Below are 21,844 nucleotides of genomic sequence, written 5' to 3' on the forward strand. Positions count from 1 at the left end.
TCAATAATCAATGCAGATTTCTCAGTGCCTAATGAATCAATGCAAAAGTCAAGAAAAAAGAATTCCAATAACTTTTTAATATTTCTTATAATGTTAGAATCAACTCTAACTAATGTTAGAGTCATCTGTAAAGCAAAGAGTGTGTTAATTTCCTCAAAAAGTGTAATACTGTGACTCTGTAGCTATTAAAACATTGCTGTTATTTGATCGTGATGCAGCTATCAAAACTGAACCAGCCAATGGCGTGAGAGAGGGGCGGGGCCATCTGTGTGCAGTTCCGCTTGTTGACACTAGGAGCGCTACAACAGCACATTTCACCAGCAGTGTGCAGCAAGCTTTTACTTTCACGTGCCATTGTAGAAACACATTATTTGCAGTCAGCTATGATTCATTTATTCTGCAAGTGAAAATATCGAAGTATTATATACACAGTAGTATGTTAGAATCAACTCTAACTAATGTTAGAGTCAACTGTAAAGCAAAGAGTGTGTTAATTTCCCCCAAAAGTGTAATACTGTGACTCTGTGGCTATTAAAACATTGCTGTTAGTTTGATCATGATGCAGCTAAATTGCTCAAACACATCAAAATTGAACCAGCCAATGGCGTGAGAGAGGGGCGGGGCCATCTGTGTGCAGTTCCGCTTGTTGACACTAGGAGCGCTACAACAGCACATTTCACCAGCAGTGTGCAGCAAGCTTTTACTTTCACGTGCCATTGTAGAAACACATTATTTGCAGTCAGCTATGATTCATTTATTCTGCAAGTGAAAATATCGAAGTATTATATACACAGTAGTATTTGGTTGGTCATGTGATCTGGTCTCATCAGGTGACCCACTCCATGTAAAATAAAAGTCTTTATCTCAGTTAGGTGGATGGAAGCTTGTTTCCACTGTGGGATAAAACAAAAAAGGTAATTGTGACTTTTTATCTCACAATTCGGCCTTTTTTTTTTAAATTAGATTTTTAATCGTCTGTTATTGCAGGAACATTGGGTTTAAATTTTCACGCCCCTAAATATATCTAACACTGAACAAAATAAACGGTGACTTTTTTCTGTCAATTCTGAGTTTATGTCTTACAATTCTGATTATTTATTTTTTTTTGTGATTCTGAGGGGGGAAAGTCAGATTTGCAATATATAGGCTTAAAGTCAAAATTCTGTAATATAAACTCAGAATTCCAAAATATAAACAAAAATTTGCGAGATAAGCAAATTCAGAATTCATAGGAAAAAATACAGATTTCTAAAGGTATGTCTTGCAATTCAGAATTTTTTATTTATTTATTGTTTTGCTACCCAGGCTCTTTGGGAATACGTGCTTGTCTCGACGTTTCTGAAACACAGTTATTATGTAGCCTACGTTTCGCGGCAATTTCAAAGTTCGTGGCGCTAAAACACGCGTTCAGTACGTGACCTTGGCCACATTTTTAATACATTGCTTTAAGCACGCATCGCAGTGTTTTATTACGACGCTTCAGGTGCGTATTGCGGCAGCTCATTCACATTAAGTTCACATTAACACATCAGAAAACCCATGCATATGAAATGCAGTGCACGTATGCCTTTTCCAATGAGCCTGGGTTTATATCTCCGAAAAACTTGCAATTAACTATTTTTATTAGCTTTGTTTTGTTTTTGTTTTTTGTTTTTAATCTGGTGGCGGAAACAAGCTTTCATACTTAAGGCCTTAAAGGAATTTTTTTTATTATTTAATTCAAAGTAACTACCACAAAAATTAAGCAAAGTACGATAACAATTACATGAGATACACAGAAGAATGCAAGAAGAAACCCAAAAATTTACCAAATAAACTCCCTGACAAACAAAGCTAGACAATCACATGGTTATGAATATTCTAGGCACCTGAACACAGTCAGGGAGCAAAGAAATCACATGATCCTGGAGTAAAATAAAAGTAAAGCAAATGAAAACATGATAAAAAAAAGAGTTGTATTATATTAAATAATTCAGCCTATGTCATTAATAATTCTGCATGTTGCTGGGCCTGTGCAGTTTGTGGTGTAATAAATTTCACTATATGATTTTTAAGGACTTATTTGTATGATTTTTGTATAATTTTAAGAACAGCTTGTAATGAACTAAAGCAAATGAAAACATGATAAAAAAAAAGAGTTGTATTATATTAAATAATTCAGCCTATGTCATTAATAATTCTGCATGTTGCTGGGCCTGTGCAGTTTGTGGTGTAATAAATTTCACTATATGATTTTTAAGGACTTATTTGTATGATTTTTGTATAATTTTAAGAACAGCTTGTAATGAACTTGATGCTTTGCTGGTTCAACACAAGATTTCAAAAGTAAAATCTGAGTGCTGAAGTGAAATCAGCCGTGAATAAAATCAGAATTGTGAGATAAAAAGTCTTAATTACCTATTTTATTTTTTTTATTTAATCCAGTGTTGGAAATGGGCTTCGACAGTGGACAACTAATTTTTCAAAAGTACTAATTATTGCTTGTGTAACACTTTAATAAAATGTTTTGGCTTCATTCTCACAGCTTCACCTTGTTTTAATCCGACATATTTGACATTTAATATTTCAGATGTTCAAAGCAGACTGGTGTTCAAAGCAACCCAGTAACAAGGTCGAACCTCCCACTGACCCCAGCAGACCGTCCCACTGAATGACCACTGAGGCCCACCATGAACTCCATCTGTCCACTGCTTTCATTTGAAGACCCCTCATACAGCTCAATCCCCTCCAGCAAGAACTGTACTCACTTAAACGAGGTTAGTTTGATTTATTTACCCCATCATGAGGTAGCGTGTAATGCGCATGCGCCGCCTGCAGAGGGCGCGGCGGTCATTCAATAATCATCTGCGTCTGAATCGCGACGCCACACACCTCAGCTTCCTCAGTGATCTAGCGTGCTGTAACCTGTGCGGTCTATAAATATTGTGGGATGTGCCAGTTTCGCAGGAGCTGTCAGAAGAATCAGATCAGGTGAGAGAGAGAGAGAGAGAGAGGGAGGGAAGAACAGTGAATACATCACACGGCATCCTGGAAGCGTTTAGATGCGACCCATTTTACTAATGGATGGAATGTGTTTGATATACAGACAGTCAAACAAACCTCTCCATCTGACAAACATATGACAACACACCATTAACAATGCTTCGCTTCTGTTTCATTAGTCCAAAATTCTATCTATCTATCTATCTATCTATCTATCTGTCTGTCTGTCTGTCTGTCTATCTCTATCGTTCTGTTCTATATATAATTCTATCTATCTATCTATCTGTCTGTCTGTCTGTCTGTCTATATCATTCTGTTCTATATATAATTCTATCTATCTATCTATCTATCTATCTATCTCACATACTACATAAATAGTAAGAGTATGCAATGCAATTGTGCAGTGTAAGCTACAATTCATTCGAATTTATCCCAAAAATAAGCATTGCTTTAAATTTAATTCACACTTGGGTATCACTGAAAGCTGAGAATTAAGCTGCAACCAGTTCATTGTCTCCTGCAAATGATAACAATGTTACGGCTTCACGTTTCGTCTACAAAGAATGTAAAACTAAGGACAAAATTACAAGCCTGCGAGACGGCGGCATGATTAATGTGGCCCCGATAACTGTGTGCTTCGGTAAACGTCTGAAATGAGAAGCAACAGCAACAGTTTAAATTAGGAATATGCGGTAAATGCTCTTTTCATCCGTAATCCTCAGCTCATTTGCATTTTAATTCTTGTGGCTTTCCTCAGCCTCGAAGCCAAATCTCGTTCTGTACTGAATGAGGCCTGTGTTTTCTCACCGACAGATTCAGGAAGCCTCTTCATGCTTAATTGGGCAATAGGCATCTCTTAAATGCTTTATGTAAATTCATTAAAAAGTCAAACTTTTAAAGACTTGCTTGAAATATTAATCTTGACAAATGCTCAGAACAAGGGTTTAGGGCTGAACGATGTTGCTATGCTATGCTATGCTATGCTAAAATAAAATAAAATAAAATAAAATAAAATAAATAAAGGCCTGTTTCTTTGATGATATTCAATGTGGAGTTCTTAACACAAGTTAGAGAGAATTCACGTTCATGTAATTAAACTAATCACACTCCTAGAATAAGCATTTTATTTTATTATTGTGGTGTATTGGCACCAAAATAAGTACAATAAATGAAACATAAAATCATAAATAGCATCTGCGATCTGCCTTTTTTAACCATGCCTCAATCCTTTGACTGTTACTTCATATGCAAGGTTAATGGGGGTTTCATATTTAGTTTTATTTTATGCAATGCAATGCAATATAATGTATTATAATGTGGAAAACCGTGCGGTTTGTCGCTCCTTATGAACCAGCGATTACTTGTGGTGTGGTTTTGAATATATACCTATATTTAGATGTAGGTAAGTTTACAGATATGGACTAAAATGCACACAATTTCGGATGAAATAAGGTTTAAACTGAAAATAATATGAAATATTATTTCGCGATAATGGACAGCTGACTAGTGACAGGCGAAATGAAGCTTTGAACTTTGAATCAACTGAACCAATTGCTTCGCAAAATGATTCACTTTTTCGAAGCGCTCGAAACGCCACACGCCTGCTGGTCAAAATGGTGTAAAAGCAATAAAAACTTGGCTCAAACACGCATAAAACACCTTTCACAAACCAATCGCAAATGTTTTACTAAAAGTGTAATCTATTAAATGCAATTAACAAATCATTTAATATCATTAAATATGTGTCTGTTCTATTATACTGTAGCCTATGTGCTATTTTATTAATTTGTAGGGCTTGTTTTGTGTGTTTCATAGAGAACTTGGTTAATCAGGCCAATAACTAGTGTGCCTACAACTCTTCCTTTCTATTATACAAATGTGTTATTAAAATGTCTACAAATTTATGAAACTGATTCAAGATTAGGTAAAACACAAACAAACAACTGGGTTCACAAACATCATTGAGAACCACTGAAATGTCAAAAGAGTTATGATGCAACAATCTGAAATCACGTGACTCTGAATCACTGATTCGAAACAAATGATTCGCAAAGGTTTCGAATCTTCACGAAGCAGTGCTTCCGAAGCGGCCTTACTTGCATTCTATTGTTTTTTTTTTATTCCATCTTTGATTTTAGCATAAAAAGAATGAAGATGTGTGAAGAACCCTCAAAACACAAAGCTAGGATTGCATTTAGCCTATTTCTGTCCCTTTTGTTATGATCATTTTTTCGATGGAAAGGCCTTCATGGTGGTCACTTTGAACTCTAACTGGATTACAGTCGTCTCTTGAGACGTGTCAGGAGGAGGCCAGAGCCAGCGAGGCATTAGTCCAGTTATGTAGCTGGCCTTTCATTTTATGGGCCGTGCGTTAAACACCCTCTCAGCGATGCCACAGCGTTTGTGCATCCACTGCTTTACTTCTGAATAAGCAAACGGCAGGGTTGTGTTTCTGCGTGAGTGGGCGAGAGACTGACAGCCCAGAGGCTCTAGCAGTGTGACACAGAGATAGGAGGGTGTAGATGGTGATGTGGTCAGATGTAGCTGCTGGTAATACAGACATGCTGATTGTAAACCAAAATACATTTAGGTGCCAAGACACAGAATGTGCGTAGCATCTGTCAGTTTTCTTAATATTAGTATTGTTTCTTTTGTTTTTTTTTGGATAATCTTAATGCATATATTAAGTATATACAGTGCCCTCCATAAGTATTGGAACAGTAAAGACAAAATTGCTCTGTTTGCTGTGGAGTCAAGAAATCTGTAAATATGTTTAAAAGATAAATATGAGACAAAACTACAAATTGTCATATTTTATTATTGGGTGTTTCAATACATAAATGTTTTACCAACTAAGAAGATCAACACTTTTAGAGTTTCACCCCTCTATCTAATGTGAGCATAAGTACAGTCGTGGCCAAAAGTATTGGCAGTGACACAAATTTTGTGTTTTGCACAATTTGCTACTTAAGCTGTTGTGCTGTTCATTCACATTGTTTCTACAAGTATTGGCAGTAACATAATCTAGAAACAATGTGAATGAACACAAACACAAAATTTGTGTCACTGCCAATACTTTTGGCCGTTTAAGCTCATATTGTAGAACATAATACAGAACTTTGCACAGTAAAAACTAATCAAGTCTAGCAGTTTTCAAGGATTTATCAATCTGGACGTTTAAAAGATAAAAGACAAGATCGTATAAACCGACATATTTAACGTTAGTTTCGGTTATGATTCATTCAAATGTGCTCTGATTTCGGAGTTGCAGTGACACTCCACAATCACGTTTTGAGAGTTGAGTCACTCTCCCACTCTTTAACTTATATTTAGGCATTGTGATTACTTGAATATACAGTCATACTACATTCAAAATCAGATACGTTATAACTTATCACGCTAAAAACGTGTCACTCATGAATATAACGACTGTCTGATGAGCCCTCGTGATAAGTGCGGCTGTCGACGTTTACATCAGCACCAGCGCCTCTGCAGTGTGTGTGTGTGTGTGTGTAGTAACGTTATGATGACTGATTGGATGCAGCAGTATACATATTTGGGCTTGTTTTGTTAAACAATTAGCCTATGCAATTTATATGTTTGAAAACCGCCAAACTGACCCCAAACCAGCCCAAATTTTGTTCACCCGCCCAAGCCAATTTTTACCCGCACAATCAAATTCAAAACTGCCCAATTGGGCGGGAAACCGCCCAATCTGGCAACACTGAGCCCAAGCTGTGATATAAACGAACGCTATTGGCTATTTTAAAAAGGGGCGGGGCTGCTTGATATGTCCCGCCCTGTCTTCCTGTTTCAGTTAAAATGACGTCAACACATAGAGTAATGCTGCGTGTCTCTAAGCATTTCAGGGGACCTTTAAGGTATTAAAAGCAGGGAATGTGTCGTTTCAGTTATATGACGACACACACAAACCAGGATGAAGACGAGGGAGCTGACCTCAAGAGAAAAGCAAGCAATTTGGATGCTAAAAGAAAAGAGGAACTCAATTAGAGCTGTAGCAAAAACAAAGGGCATGAGAAATCAAGAGTTTGGAAACCACCGGCGACGTCAGCAACCAACAACGACCTGATCGGCTGAGAAAAACAGCAGCAGTTGATGACAGGCAAATCATAAAAGCTGTGAAAATTAACCCCAAAATATGTGTCTGTTAAATCACCAACAACCACGAAAATCAACAACAATCACGCAGGAGACTTTGACACAGAACTACAGAAGCTACAGCAAGATGCAAACCTCGGACCAGCAAGTTTGCAAAAAAGCACAAATGTGAGCCAGTAGAGTTTTGAAGTTGAGTTTTATGGACAGGTGAGACAAAGATGAACCTTTATCTAAGTGATGGGAAAGCAAAAGTGTGGAGAAAAAAGGGAACTGTAAATGATCCTCAGCATACAGCCTCATCTGTAAAGCACGGTGGAGGTGGTGTCATGGCATGGGCATGCATGGCTGTCTCTGGAACAGGCCCTCTCAACTTTAACGATGGCTTAATGTATGATGACAGTAGCAGAATGATTGCAGAAGTGTACAGAAACATCTTGGCTACCAATGTTCAAGAAAATGCCACCAGATTCATTGGGACGCACTTCATATTGCATCAGGACAATGACCTAAAACATCTTGCCAGTTCAGTCAAGGAGTTTATCAGGGCAAAGAAATGGAAAGTCTTAGATTGCCCAAATCAATCTCCAGATTTAAATCCGATTGAACATGAATTTCACCAGCTGAAGAGGAGACTTAAGGCAGAAACTCCCCAAAACAAGCAACAATTGGAATTGGCTGCATTGCAGGCTTTGAAAAGCATTTCAAAGGATGAGACCAAGAGTCTGGTGATGTCTACGGGCCGCAGACTCACTGCTCTGATTGCACGCAAGAGATCTGCAACTAAATAATAGCTTTTAATCTTTTACATCTGCCTTGGGTTCAACTGTTCCAATACTTATGCTCACATCAGATAGAGGGATGAACTCTAAAAGTGCCGTCCTTTTTATTTGGTAAAACATGTATGTGTTGAAACAGCTAATAATAAAATGTGACATTCTGTAGTTTCGTCTCATATTCATCTTTTAATCATATTTGCAAATGTCTTTACTCCACAGCAAGCAGAGTAATTTTGTCTTTACTGTTCCAATACTTATGGAGGGCACTGTATATATATATATATATATATATATATATTAATGAGTTTTAATGTTTTTGTCTCGTCGCTCCGGGACACAGCATCACAGTATGGTGAGGGGCGTAACATTTCCGTCACACACTTGAGGTATTCGGCCAATCACAACGCACTGGATAACTGGCCAATCACAGCACACCTCGCTTTTCAGAATGCTGAGCTTTGTAAAAATCATTTCAGAAAGGCGGGACAAAGGGGAGCAACAATAATGTACATTATGGGGAAATAATATGATGTTTGAACCTTAAACCGCGTAAACACATTGCATTACACCAAATACACCAAATAACGTTATTTTTAGCAATGTCATATGACCCCTTTAATGTGTTTCACGAGGGGGCATGGTCAGACGGAGGACGGAGGTGTGGCCTAATCGCAAAAACGTTTGTTTTGGTCTGAGATGCAGTCGTTACGTGCGACATCTAGCGGTTGAAAAATCATATATGGCACCTTAAACTGCTAATTTTAGGTTTTATCTGTTTTATTTAAATACATGCAATTAGTTAGACATTTTTATATAGCTCTGTGCATGTAATATACAGTATGTCCATAATGAAAGTTGTTCATAATGAAACATATCTCAAAGTAATCCAACATGTAACACTGCTTTGAAACTCTATGTATTGTTAAAAGTGCTACAAATAAACCTAATTTGACTCAACTGATGCACGTTTACAATATAAACAGAATAGATCTTATTGAAGTTTGTGTGCATTTAACATCTTGCATACTGAAATAAGTGGCTTTGAAAGCATTTTAACTCACAAATTGCTAGTAAATTTTACAAAAAAGACAAATAAAGCCATCAGAAGTGATCTGAGTTGATATTATCCACATCCATTCTATGCTATGCAAGTTTGACTCTTGAAATTTGTTGAAATTTGTGAGTTTCATTTCATCTAAAGAATTTTAGGAGATATCTGATGTATTTTCTGGTGAAGCAGGATATCAAACAAGATGTAAAATAAAATGTGGAGTGGGACTGAAAGTTATGGATGTCTGTCTTGTGTGCTTTGCCTTTTCAACTGTGAATTAAAAGTGAAATTTGGACGTACCCATCACAAGGCAGTAGCTTCAAGAACACATTACCTTACAAAGCAGGACGGATGTAGCGCTGCATGGAAGAGAATGTGGATTGAAGTTAAAACCATTTCACTGTTTCAAACTCCAGACATGAATTATATATATTCTCACGGCACATTTCTGCTCATATCAGATGAAACGTAGAAGGAACACGGCTGCATGCATATGAGAACCACACACGAAGAGCCTTTCAGCATGAAAACATGAGCGCTATAGATCCAGATCATCTGAAAAACAAACCGTCAATGTCTGTTCTGAGATGAAAAATTGCCCAATTAAAAATGAAGCAGCCTGTACTTGTTCCCTGAGGAACATCACAGAGGAGATCCCTGTTTTTCCATGACAGCAGAGAGATGGAGAGCAATCGGAGAGTTTCTCCTGAGAAGAAACACTCTAGTAATCTCACTTTTTCTCCTATGAAGCTTTAGAAGAGATCTTAGTAGTGTCTCAATATACCAGGTTATTATAGTTAACTAAAACTAAAATCAGAAAAGGCATTTTTTGTTACTTAAAATGAAATATTAATTAAAATATAAAAAAATATTATATTCATTTTTTATATTTATAATTAAATTCAGATGAAACGTAGAAGGAACACGGCTGCATGCATATGAGAACCACACACGAAGAGCCTTTCAGCATGAAAACATGAGCGCTATAGATCCAGATCATCTGAAAAACAAACCGTCAATGTCTGTTCTGAGATGAAAAATTGCCCAATTAAAAATGAAGCAGCCTGTACTTGTTCCCTGAGGAACATCACAGAGGAGATCCCTGTTTTTCCATGACAGCAGAGAGATGGAGAGCAATCGGAGAGTTTCTCCTGAGAAGAAACACTCTAGTAATCTCACTTTTTCTCCTATGAAGCTTTAGAAGAGATCTTAGTAGTGTCTCAATATACCAGGTTATTATAGTTAACTAAAACTAAAATCAGAAAAGGCATTTTTGTTACTTAAAATGAAATACTAATTAAAATATAAAAAAATGCAAAAACAAAAAAATTATATTCATTTTTTATATTTATAATTAAATTATATTTTATCTAGCTAGAACATTTCGCATTTTCATTTAGTTTAACTTTATGTACTAAAATAACTAAAACTGAAATAAAAATGAATGAAAAACAAAATTACTAAAACTTTAAAATCATAATGAAAACAGATCATATTAAAATAAAAACGAATTAAAACCACATAAAACTCAAATTAATAAAAATGACAAAAACACACAACAAAATAACTACAATTTAAAAATAAAAATACAGTAATTTAAACTAATAATAATAATATCAAAGTAAAAGAAAAGTCAACCCTTAGTTTAAAGTATAATAATAATAATAATAATCATCAAAATCAAAGCAATCAAAAGTCAGAGATCTCAATATAAACTCATTTATCATCAAATTCTCCCATGATCAAATGATGTGAAATGATATATGCACATTAATTTCATAGCTCTGTACGTATGAGTCTTTCTAAACTCTTTTAATGTATTTTTATGCCATGGCTAAATATTTATTTTATTTTATTTGAAATGTAATTTAATTGATTTTTTAAATTTAAGTCATTTGGGTATATTGGTACTAAATAAAGTAAAATAAATGAAACATAAATTCATGAATTACAACTGTGATCTGTCCGTTTTAACCGTGTCTCAGTCTTTTTTATGAACCCGTGTGCTGAGGGTTAATTTCTGTCACTGCACTTTCTTATGGACTTAATTATCTCTGCATGATAATTCCAGCTACACCGTTATAAATCTCAGCGACTGTCATGAATAATCTTGTCTCAACAGAGGCTTTAAATTTTTAATAACCCGGTCCTGCTGAGGTAACATGCATTAGTGGCACATGGCACGCAAACACGCCGAATAAACACACATACGCTGGTCTTGATTTAAATATTAAACGAGATGAATTCACTACTGAAGATCTGCCATCACTGTAAAAGTGAGTGTGCAATTAAAGGTGAAGTCTAATAAAATATAGTGATACAATTTTATGTAGTCAGATTTCAGAGATACTTTTGAATGGTTGTCAATGAAGAAAAAGTTTTTGCCCCGGTGTGCGTGTGTGTGTGTGTGTTTGATTGTTTAATTAATGTTTAATTCCTTTTTTGTTACTTGCCTCAGTTATAAATCTCAGCGACTGTCATGAATAATCTTGTCTCAACAGAGGCTTTAAATTTTTAATAACCCGGTCCTGCTGAGGTAACATGCATTAGTGGCACATGGCACGCAAACACGCCGAATAAACACACATACGCTGGTCTTGATTTAAATATTAAACGAGATGAATTCACTACTGAAGATCTGCCATCACTGTAAAAGTGAGTGTGCAATTAAAGGTGAAGTCTAATAAAATATAGTGATACAATTTTATGTAGTCAGATTTCAGAGATACTTTTGAATGGTTGTCAATGAAGAAAAAGTTTTTGCCCCGGTGTGCGTGTGTTTGATTGTTTAATTAATGTTTAATTCCTTTTTTGTTACTTGCCGTTTCATTGTAATTATTTGCTAGTAATTTATAAGTGAAAATAGTTTCAAAGTAATTTCTACACCAAATTTTCTCAGTGTAACTGGTCTGACTTTTATAAACAATATTTATTTTATTTTAAAATAAATTTGATTAAATCATTTTAATTTAATTTAATTTAATTTAATTTAATTTACGTGAAGCTCTTTGTGAAATTTACTACAAATTTATGAGTGATTTTCTTTAAAGTAAACTGAATTTTTAAAAAGTAAATTCTACACCAAATATTGTCAGCGTATCTGGCTTTTGTAAATGAATGTTTTTTTATTTAATTGATGTAGAATCAATTTTCACTGAAAAAAATGCTAGTAAATTTAAAAAATATTTTCAAAGAAATGGCAAGTAATACGTTGAATTAAAAACAAAACAAAAAAATATGTAGAAAAACTAAAATAGTGTTTTTTTAAACCTACTGCAATAATCAATTTATTTACAACTTGGATTTTCTTTTTCTTTCTTTTTTTTTTACAGTGTAATTCAGTAATATATTAAAAAAGGTTTTTGCCTTAGATAAAAGCAGTTAATTTAGATGCATATTTTATGAGTTAACTGACAACTTTGTGCAGTGCATGTTTAGATAATTTCCAATAAATTTTAATATTAACAAAACTGCATGAGACAATAAATCAGATTGCATGCTATATGATCTAAATATAGATCAGGCATATTTAGATGATTGATTTCTATTAATGGAATAAACAGTGAAATCGCCACTGTGTCCTCCTAATGTGTGTCCTAACGCCACTCTTCTCTCAGCTGTGTTATTATGGTTGTCAGTCCTCATTCTGCCCCTTATATGAGGGGCCATCCCCGTTACCATGGCAACTCAATTGGGTAAAGCCCCGCCCCCTCTTGTTCTGTTACAAGTTTTCCTTGAAGAGGTCAAAGCTTTGATCTGAATTTCCATAGACCCACATTCCCGGACCTGTGGAGAGAAAAGCTACCGTATGAAGAGAAGTGTAAATGTAGCGTCCCATCTGAGCATGTCGCCTGAAGAACATGACCGTTGTACTTGCAGGGCCTTCCAGCTGTCATATGCGTCATGTTTTCTGGCCTCGACATGTTATGATTAATACAGCAGTACAAACTCTTAGTCATTTCAGTCATGCTTCTGTAGAAGGAAGAGAAAGAACAGTGAAACAACAACTTAAACATCAAATCACTGTGACCTTGTTTACGTTATCTTCCTGTTTTTCGATTTAAATATTTATTTTTGCGAACGATTCATCTGTGCATTATTTCAAATCAGTGTTGTTTTGTTTTTTTAATGATGGATTTGATTTCAATTTTATAATTTTAAATTTTAGTTGAAGTGTTAGCAGTTTTGTTGTGTTTTTGCCAGTTATATTAGTTTTAGTTTTTTTTTTTTGTATTTTATTTAAATATTTTCAGTTTTCACCTTAATTATAGTTCAAGTGTTATAGTAATTTTGTTGTTTTTGTAATTTGTATTACTTTTTATTTTGTATTTTATTTTTATACATTTTTGTTTTCATTTTAATATTAGTTAAAGTTTTAAAATGTGTTTTCTATTCATTTTCCACTGATTTACTGATGAGCATTAGTAGCTTCCAGCGCAGTCTGCCTGTCTTCTCTCTTCCATGATCGCTGCTCTGAATATATATCATATAATAACATAATAACATATTTAATTTCAGCAACATTACATGGCCAAAACACACATTAGACGGCAATCGGAAGTTATTACAAACACTCGATAGTGGTTTAAATTGAGTTTTGAGTAAAAGCGGAATATAAATCTTATTTATTGTCTTATGTAGCATGATGCTACAGTTTGCATGAATGGTAACATAACACGTGCTTTCGGTCGTGTAACGTTAGTATGAACGGACACCTGCATATGATCGTAACTCCACGCAGCTCCCGCGCTACTCTATACTGGTGGTATTACAGTACCACGAGAGCTAAAGAGAGCAGACTGCTCCGTGCGCTTTCGAATCGCTCTCGCGGATGATCGATCTGCGCCGCACCTCTTCTAGTCGAACACACCGGCTAGTGCTGCAGGCTTATTGGCTCACTGACGCTGATGAGATTAACCCCTTAGGTATCGAAATTTGGTACCGAACGACAAGACGTTTTTCAATACTCGATGGTATCGAGACAATTCGGTCGGTGCCTAAAAAGTATCGAACTCGATACCTAGCCCTAGTACTTACATTATCCCAAATGTTTTGAAGAATGTTTAAATCCTGAGAAATAAGCAATTTTAACTAGTGACACGGAGCGTGTCCATAGTGTCATTGTGTCGCCTGCCAATGACGTCAAAACCCCTCGATTTCCGGTTTTGTTTTGTAGAAAACATGGAAACACCAAAGACGCTTTAATATGTTGTTCGTTTTAATAGACCGGTGACGACCGCACAGAGTAGCATAATAACAGAACTTTCAAATGTATCTAGTATGATAAAACCGAAAATTACATATTGTGCCTTTAAAGCCAATCTTTACTCACATACAGCACTTAGCAAGTGTTAATGTTAAACTCTTGTGAAGAAAGTCCACTAAAGGCAAAATGCGGGTCATGTGACTGTTCATATCTGAGATGCTTTCCCTGCAGCTCTTGATGTCCACATGTCTCGTTTCTGCATTAGTTGAGTTCACCCGACGTTTCCCTCGGTTCTAATGATCTGCTGTGTCTCTTGGCATGCTGCTATTGATATCAGCGCATGGCATGCAGCATTTTTCTTCTTCTAATAATAACAGTGTGTTTGTGCATCTGTGCATTAATGATTGTTAAACTATTGTATTAGTCCGTTGCGAGAGAGTCTGAACATCTTTTATCCCCTGAAGCCTTTTGCTCTGACATTTCACAGCAGCGCACATCTGCAAAATACCACCCTGTCCCAATTACAGACCAAAATAAACTCCGCTTAAATGTGCATACAATGACTGCAAAGAAGCTGAACTTACATATCCATTGAATTACATACGCTTTTATTTATTATATTAATATTTATTTAGAATATTATTATTTTATTAAATATTAATAAAAAATAATATTATAAAAATATTTGAAATGTATACACTCACAGACACTATATATAAAATGTATATATATATATATGTGTGTGTGTGTGTGCCAGTCCTAATATTATTTCTTTATAATATTATTGTTTTAATATTAATAAAAATAAATATGATGAAAATTTTTAAAAATTTGTATCTGTGTATGTATGTATTATGTATCTGTATATCCATACATACATATAATATAATATTTAATAATAATATTTATAATATATTATTTTATTGAATATGAATAAAAATATAAGTAAATGTTTTGTAAATGTTATAAAAATGTTACAACTATATTAATATTTATTATATCATTTTATTTATTAAATGTTAAACAAAATTATATATGTGACCCTGGACCACAAAACCAGTCATAAGGGTCAATTTTTCGAAATTGAGATTTATACATCATCATGCAAAGCTGAATAAATAAGCTTTCCATTGATGTATGGTTTGTTAGGATAGGAATAATATTTGGCTGAGATACAACTATTTGAAAATCTGGAATCTGAGGGTGCAAAAAAATCAAAATACTGAGAAAATCGTAACATAAAATTGCATTCCTTCACAAACTATGGTAGTTGATTAATAAAGACTTATTTTCATGTGGCTCCACGATACAATGAGGGTTAAAACCGTATATATATATATATGTGACACTGGACCACAAAACCAGTCATAAGGGTCAATTTTTTAAAATTTAGATAAAGCTGAATAAATAAGCTTTCCATTGATGTATGGTTTGTTAGGATAGGAATAATATTTGGCTGAGATACAACTATTTGAAAATCTGGAATCTGAGCGTGCAAAAAATTTAAATATTGAGAAAATCGCCTTTAAAGTTGTCCAAATTAAGTTCTTAGCAATGCACATTACTAATCAAAAATTAAGTTTTGATATGTTTATGGTAGAAAATGTACAAAATATCTTCATGGAACATGATCTTTACTTAATATCCTAATGATTTTTGGCATAAATTTTTTTGATAATTTTGATTATTTTTCATAATTTAATCTATCTATCTATCTATCTATCTATCTATCTATCTATAAGCTGAACTTTAAATTACAACATGCATGATTTCATATATTATTTCATATATATTTGTATAATATAATATCTTTGTAATGTAATATTTTGTAATAATATTTAAATATTAATATAAATAACAATACATATAAATATTTTACAATTAATATAACATTTATTTAAATTATTACAAAATAATTATTTCAAATGACTACAATTTACAATTTAGTAATTTACAAATATATAGTTATACTATTGTTTAGATGCATTATCTGAAAACAAGTCTTTTTTCTTTTCAAGAAATGATTTTTTACTGGAAAATAAGACAGTAGGCTACTGATAATGAAATAGATTTTTTGCACTTTATCCTCTAGTATACAGAAACCACTTAAGTGCTAATAAGTCAAATCAAACAGGCCTCTAACATATCTATTTTCATCAGCGTGCAGCTACCGATTGCTTTAGTAACCGAAGATACACTGAATTATTTACACAAATCCTGCAACATTACTTTAGGAGTGTGAATAATGCATTTAGCGTGGTTTTGACGGAGCAGATGGAGTCGGGCTGAAGCGTGCTGTTAAACGCCTCTGATCTTCCAGCACAGGCCGGTTAGCTGCTTGATGAAGCACAAGGGAATCTCCAGAACGGACTTCACAATGAAGAATCACATGCATATGAGCTTTACTATCAATTACACACATCAAAAATCCCATTCCTAATGAGAATCAATGTCTTATTTTACAATCAAATATATAAAGATTCTTGAAACAAGATACATTTACTTGAGAATCAACACTGCATTAGATATCAGGACCTGTTTTAATAGTCTTATTGCATTGGCAGATCTTTTGATATGTTTTAAGCATAAACAAGTATATAACAAGTGAAAAATCTGACATAATACACTTATATACAATACACGATCCATAAAATTAATAAAAATCCATGCATTCTCAAGTAAGTTAATCTCATTTTAAGGATATTTAGACATTTTTAATTGGAAACTAGTAAAAATAAACGAAAAATATTATAAAAGTTAAATAATAATAATTATTATGTCATCTTTTCAGAATATTTATTAAGAACATATACATGTATTACATATAAATAATATATAAATACATTATATATAAACTATACATATTTTTATTTATAAAACATTTATAACATGTATTTTATTAATATTTAATAAAATAATACAGTGTGATCTCATTAGTAATTGTACATTTGTGTGGTTCTGATTCATATATTTTCATATGTTCGACAAAATATACAAGATTCATTGACAGCATACGTACATTTTTTTTACATATTATGCATTTGGGAATTTGATGCATCAAGTGTCCCTGCTCTGTGTGTAGTTAATGAATCTACAGCATTAGCTCAGGGTTAATCGACCGCTGTCAGACTGATCACTATCAACATTAGATGAAAGATAAAGACTCAGTAGACTATCAGCAAATTTCCATTAGTTTTTCTTTCTTTCTATTTTTTTTAGCGAAGTCTTCTGACATTCTGATATCAGCACATATTCATTAGCCATCAGAGTCAAATAGATTGCTCTTATGTTTTAAAATGACTATATGTTATAATTTAGACCAGAGATGACCACTGATTTGAACCATCATACCATATCACAAAAAAACATGTAATTGAAGCATATCTTTATATTTACGTTTTAGTTTTAACATTTTTATTTTTATAAATTTTTTTGCATGAAATGTAAAAAAAAAAAACCTTTGACTGAAAATAATGACATTTTAAAATTAATTTTACAAATTTGATTAAAAAAATTATAATTTACATTTATAATTTAATTATTTAAAATTTAAAATTAATAGCTAAATAATGATTCGCTAAACATAATTTCAGATCGTGACTTCGTAGCACGGATCGCAAATATTTTCTTTGTTTTTATAAATGTCTTAATGGTTTGATGTTTTGTACTGTCTAATGAAAAAAAAAGAAATCAGAAAAAAATATTCACGATTCGTGCTCCGAAGTCCCGATCTGAATCAAAACATTCGTGAACTTGCTCCGAAGTATAATCAAGCAGCAAGAAGCATATCTTTATATTTCTGTTTTAGTTTTAACATTTTTATTTATTTAATTTATTTTTTGCATGAAATGTAAAAAAAAAAAAAACCTAATAGTGAACTTGACTGAAAATAATTACATTTTAAAATAAATGTAACAAATTTGATTTAAAAAATAATAATTTACATATTTAATTATTTAAAATTTAAAATTAATAGCTAAATAATGATTCGCTAAACATCATTTCAGATCGTCCAATTCGCGAAATGATTTGCGAGCCCGTTCCGAAGTTCTGATCTGAATCAAAAGATTCACGAAACCGCTCCGAAGTCCCGATCTGAATCAAATGATTCGCTATACGCAAAGTTCCGATCTACATCAAAGGATTTGCGAATTGAAGTCCCGATCTGAATCAAATGATTTGTGATTCACGATCCAATTCGAGCGCTTCGAAACACTGAATAATTTTGTGACGCAATGGTTTAACTGATTCTGAGTTTCAGAAAGCTCAGTTTCACCCATCACTATATGTGCTTTTTAAAATCATTACAAGCAATGTCAAAATTAAAATATGAATGGCTCTTTTGATCTGGTTTTTGCTAGAGAATTGAATTGAATGATCGAAGTCATGAGTTTGAATCAATTGGAGCGGTTCCTAACGTAAATGACACACTCAATTGAATCGTTTTTTTGCATTGCATTATTCAGCTCAGTTTAATGTTGATTCAATTCAATTTTATAACAGTCTCAATATTGCAAAGTTCATCAGTCATGAAATGAATTCAATTTCAGCTGTAAAGCATCTCTACGGAAGACAATAATGCCATTATTCAGCTCAGTTAGTTTATTATTGATATTAGTTTAATATTGATTCAGAGTGTCAGTGTTGGAAAGTTTATCAATTATGAAACAGAAACGAGTTCAATTCAGCTATAAGCAGCTTTACTTTACAGAATAATGTCATTATTCAGCTCAGTTCAGTTCAACACTGATTCAGTTCAGTTCAGCATTGATTCAGTTCAGTTCAGCATTGATTCAATTCAGTTAAGCATTGATTCAATTCGGTTCCAAATTGATTCAATTAAATTCAACATTGATTTGTTTCAGTGCAGCATTGATTTTATATAGTATAATTAAAATACTATAAATGTTCAACTAGTTGCCAAGGCTATACAAAATATATAAACATAATAAACACTAAAAATTACAAAAACAAAAATGAAATTTTAACTACAATTAAAATCAAAATGTGAATTATAAAAATAAAAACTAATTCCATACATAAATAAAACTACTATCTCATTTATACTAAAATAACATCAGTAAAACACCTGGATCATATGCTGTACAGTTTCATATCTCCATCATATCCGTCTGATTATATTGAATAAAATACTACTGTTTTTAATAGAAATGAATACTTTTATTCAGCAAGGATAGGCTACATTAAATTGATCAAAAGTGACTGTAAAGACATTTATAATGTTACAGAAGATTTCAAATTCAAATAAGTGCTGTTCTTTTGAACTTTCTGTTCATCAAAGAATCCTGAAAAATAAAATGTATCACTGTTTCCACACAAAAACAAATATTGGGCAGGACAACATGTTTCAACATTGATAATAATCAGAAATGTTTCTTGAGCAGCAAATCAGCATATTAGAATGATTTCTGAAGATCATGTGACACTGAAGACTGGAGTAATGATGCTGAAAATACAGCTTTGATCACAGAAATACATTACATTTCACAATATATTTCATATAGAAATAAATGCAGCCTTGGTGCAGAAGAGACTTCTTTTAAAAACCAAGATAGGTCTGTGTTGAGGTGATGGTTCTATAGATACAGCGTTTGGTTTCTACCATGAAACTCGTGGAACAAGATCTGTCTGGGGTTATTCTGGTATCTTCACGTGTCGCTCATGAGCTTTCAGAAAGATTATAATCTCCTCTAATCGGTGGGAGATGTGTGGTATTTTACCCAAGGTCATGATGGATGTGTGGAACAGCACGTCTTTACCTGAGACATTTTCAACCTCAATCTGTCAAGCTGTGTAATTCTAGCCTGGAAACAGCATGACACTGCTAGGGAGGAATATAGCTAGAAATGGGAGTTTTAAAAGAAATATTCTATACTACACGATCTCCATTCTAACTAGAATATGCTTGGAAGATGAATGTGAGAGACACTAGAAATATCATCCAAGTACAACAAAGTTATTTTAAGGTGTTGCTGCTCTGGTGGAGAGAGTATATTTTATTCATAAGGCACTTTTCATGAATTAGGGTACAAAATATGGCCTGGAACACTTAAAAATCAAGCCATTTTTCTTTTTCAGGAAATAATGAAAGAAGCCTTGAGTTTGATGAGATGCTTAACCTTCAGAAAATGCTGATCATTCGCTTCAGGAGGTCAAAATAAATAATTTACGAGTGGTTTTATATAACATTTCTATGAGTTTTTAAATATTTACTTTAAAAGCACACAAATAAATATGTTTATTTTTTTTGGTAAGAAATGATTGGATAATATAATGTAAAGAAAAAACAAGATTTATTTATTTTTGTCATAATTTAGCTTATGTATGAAAGGTGAAACAAATGTGTCTTTGAAATTATTTTGAATAGAATGCAGTAAGAAATACTAAAAGTAATAAAGCATAAAAAGAAAAAAGCATGACAGTTTAGATTTAATCATCTCAAACAGGGATAAATGTATATGTTTGCTTGCAAAATATTTTGTCGGAAAACAACTACTTTCAGAAGAGCTGTTACATAGCTGAATGAAAGTCGTTTTATAAATGATGAACTTTGACAGTGTTATTTAACTAAACTGAATCAACACTGAACTGAATAATGACACTGTTATCTTCTGTAGAGCTGCTTTAGGCTATCTTAAACTGAATTTGTTTCATGGTGACTTTTTCAACATTTTCCTATTTATTAATGTGAAGTTACTTTGAAAAAAATCTGTATTGCATCCACCTTATTTTGCAATGCGGAACTAGTTTCTGTGCGAAACTTCCAATACATTAGCCGCTGGAAGAATAACAAAGTGCAGTAAACAGTAAAAATATTTGCTCTACAAACCAGTGTGTTTATGAATATGATAATAAATGACAATAATATGATAAGAAATGCCAGTTTGCAAAATAAAAATCCATAATGGCATGTTCGTACAGCTAAAATAACTGGAAGCGAATGAAACCGGAAGCCGTGCACATTTAAATTACAAATGGCGCACGCGCTCTTACGTTCAAAAATAAACGCTTTATAAAATGTGACTTGACATAAAGCCGTCAATGGAGAAAGATGTTTTTGCAGCCAGCAGGCATAGTTACTACATCTACTAGTAGGAGCAAACTGACAAAACTAACCAGTTATTACAAATAACGTGCCGACGTGTATGATAGGCGGGGTTTGGTAAAGACGTTAGCGAATGTCAGAAATCCGTCGCATCTTCTTTAAAAGTAGTTTTAGCACAGCAAATACATGCTGTTTTAAAAGACTATGGATCAATCAGATGACTCAGGGCTCGCAATAAACATCTTAAGTGTTTTGAATGTTTACAGCTGTGTGCTTGAGTTAACGCGCCTTCTGTTCAAATCTATTTCATTTCATGCTGCTGTTTTTAACGCAAGACTGCGTGCGTCTGTTTGAACGGCCACTTACACCACGAGTTTAAAAAACGAGAGAGAAAATGGTTAAAGCATCTATTTTCCCCCATACTGGCACACATCAGCAGCACGAGCCCGGGCTGATGTAAATGTCAGAACAGCAAGCGCCCGCTGCTCGCAGCTACTTCAAAATAAACTCCAAAATGTCCAACATAATGCGGACTGACATCCTCAGTGCATGCTGTAGTTTCATTAAGCAAACGTGTTGTAATAGTTTAGCCATGCATTATTATCAGGGACTGGGATAGACGACTTCTGAATTATTTAAAAGTT

General features: G+C 33.6%; 1 long non-coding RNA gene across 1 annotated transcript in view; it reads left to right on the forward strand.

Annotated features, from left to right (window-relative positions):
• The first annotated feature begins 1,346 nt into the window (after nt 1-1,346).
• LOC107722118 (uncharacterized) overlaps nt 1,347-21,844 on the forward strand; it is a 46,203-nt gene continuing 25,705 nt past the window's right edge. The window contains exons 1-2 of the long non-coding RNA XR_001637776.1: nt 1,347-1,483; nt 2,570-2,756. This is a non-coding gene — a long non-coding RNA (uncharacterized LOC107722118). The remainder of the gene's footprint in view (nt 1,484-2,569; nt 2,757-21,844) is intronic.

The sequence above is a fragment of the Sinocyclocheilus rhinocerous genome, unplaced genomic scaffold (assembly GCF_001515625.1).
Source record: "Sinocyclocheilus rhinocerous isolate Xijiao unplaced genomic scaffold, SAMN03320098_v1.1 scaffold5016, whole genome shotgun sequence".
NCBI lineage: Eukaryota > Metazoa > Chordata > Actinopteri > Cypriniformes > Cyprinidae > Sinocyclocheilus > Sinocyclocheilus rhinocerous.